This window comes from Delphinapterus leucas, chromosome 1 (assembly GCF_059928025.1).
Source record: "Delphinapterus leucas isolate spDelLeu-1000000601 "Yukka" chromosome 1, BTC_Dleu_Yukka2, whole genome shotgun sequence".
Taxonomy (NCBI): domain Eukaryota; kingdom Metazoa; phylum Chordata; class Mammalia; order Artiodactyla; family Monodontidae; genus Delphinapterus; species Delphinapterus leucas.
The window spans coordinates 94,259,638-94,262,129 of NC_143129.1; the positions used below are offsets into that span (position 1 = coordinate 94,259,638).

The window sequence follows — 2,492 nt, forward strand, 5'->3', positions numbered from 1 at the left end:
TGGCTGCCCTCATTCACCCAAAAACACTTAGTGAGTGGTGCCTACGATGTGCAGTCAGTAAGATAAATACATAAAGTACATGGTGTGTTAGTGAAAGTGCCAAGGAGAGCAAATAAAGTAAGGAAAGGAGACAGAAGGAAGAAGCAAACTTTTAGATAGGATGTTTAAGGGGTACACTCATGAACAGGTGATCCAGGTTCTGTGGAACCTGAGGGAAGCTCTCCTCTAGAAGATAAAAATTAAAACATCTTATTTATTCAAATTTCACAAAGATATGTGGCCATATGAGTAGATTTCTAGGGCTTGGAAGGGGCAGCTGTGAGTAAGGGGACCCAGAGCATAAGCATCAGGGGTTGCTCAGTAAATCCAGCTCTGCTCATGAGTAACAGAGCTGTGGGAAGGGGAGGAGGATGACTGTGGGTGTCACCAAAAGAACCTGTTTTATGATACTTATGTTAAGTCATTCAACTACTCTGACCCTCAACTTCCTGATCTGTAAATGTCCTTATAAAGTTTTAAGGAGTGAATAGAGGCATATAAATCAAGTTCCTGGCTCATAGTAATAAGTGGTCGCAATTACTTTAATTTGCATTCCTACCATGGAGAACCATGGTCTCAGCCTTGAGGAGGGACCAAAATAAAAAAGGGATTACGAGCCCCAGTGGCAGGCAGGCCCCACACTGCCTGTGAATGCTGGGGTCAGTGGCTCCCCTGTGGACCTGGCGTGCGGCAATGGCCCTCATGTGCTACACTCTGGGGAACAGCCTTATGGAGATCACACATCTCACGAAGGCCTAGCTGTCCCTATGGACTTGGATGCGGGAACAGGATGAACAGAAAGAGAGGAGGCTAGACACATGGCTGACCTTGTATGCTTTGCACGACCATTACACCTGTCCCCAGAGCCTTCTCTCTCCTGTACACAATGGCATCTCTTAAGGAAAAACTGATGGCGCTGGTCGCAGAAGAGGCAACAGTCCCAAATAATAAAATCATTGTAGTGGGTATTGGACATGTAGGTATGGCATGTGACATCTGCATTCTGGGAAAGTCCCCGGCTGATGAACTTGCCTTTGTGGATGCTTGAAAAGATGAACTCAAAGTAGAAATGATGCATCTGCAGCATGGGGACTTCTTTCTTCAGACACCTAAATTTGTGGCAGATACAGTTTACTCTGTGATTGCCAATTCAGAGGTTGTGAGGGTAGCTGCAAGTATGCGCCAGTGAGAAGGAGGGAGTATCTTAATCTGGTGCAGAGAAATGTTGTCTTCAAATTCATTGTTCCTCAGCTCATCGAGTACAGTCCTGATTGCATCGTAATTGTGGTTTCCAGCCCAGTGGATATTCTCACCTGCGTTACCTGGAAAGCGGATTACTTAGCATCGCGTGATTGAAAGTGGGTGTCAAATGTGGATTCTGCTATAGGTTGCACTATTTTATGGCTGAAAACTTGGCATTCATGCCAGCAGCTGTCGTGGATGGATTTGGAGAGAACATGGCAACTCAAGTGTGGCTGTTTGGAGTATATGTGGCCAGCGTTTCTCTCCGGGAACTGGGTCCAGAAATGGGAAAGAACAGCAATAATGAAAATTGGAAGGAAGCGTGCAAGACAGTGGTGGAAAGTGCGTGTGAAATCACCAAGCTAAAAGGATAACCAGCTGGTCTATTGGATGAAATGTGACTGATCTCATTGAATCCATGGTGAAAAATCTATCCAGGATTCAACCAGTGTCAACAATGGTGAAGGGGATGCATGGCATTGAGAACGAAGTCTTCCAGAGCTGTTCATATGTCCTTAATGCTCGGGGGCTAACCAGTGTCATCAACCAGAAGCTGAAGGCTGATAAGTTTGCTCAACTCAAGAAAAGTACAGATACCCCGTGGGACATCCAGAATGACCTATAAGACCTGTGGCTTCTGGGTTCTAGGCTGTAGAAATTTTACAACTCCAATGTGAGGGACTTCCCTGGCAGTCCAGTGGTTAGGACTCTGCACTCCCACCGCAGGGGGCACGGATTCCATCCCAGTCGGGGAACTAAGATCCCGCATGCTGCGCGGAGGGGCCAAAAAACAAACAAACAAACAACAACAACAAGAAAAACTCCAATGTGATTAGCCATGATCCTTTGGTTTTCATCCACGTACATGGATCACAGTTTGCTTTTCTCTTCCTAGATGTGTGAATTCAGGTTCACAGAATCAAAGCCCATGTTTGGTTTTATGTTTGCAGTAGGAGCCCTTGAACTAAGAATACTGACTATTAAAAAAAGAAAAAGAAGACATGAAGGAAGGAAGGCTGGAAGGAAACAAAGAAAGGGTGGAGGCTGGGGGCTTGGACAGGTCCTGATTCCAATCCTGCCTCTGCCAAACTGTGGCCATGGCTGGTGGCTTCACCTGCTTGAACTGCCGCTTCCTCGGCTGTCACACGGCAGGACAGTCCTGATACCGCTGCACAGGGCGGGTTGTGAAGACATGATGTGCAGGCACGCAC

General features: G+C 46.5%; 1 pseudogene; it reads left to right on the forward strand.

Annotated features, from left to right (window-relative positions):
• The first annotated feature begins 925 nt into the window (after positions 1 to 925).
• Positions 926 to 2,230, forward strand: LOC111180065 (L-lactate dehydrogenase B chain-like; annotated as a pseudogene).
• The last annotated feature ends 262 nt before the right edge of the window (positions 2,231 to 2,492 follow it).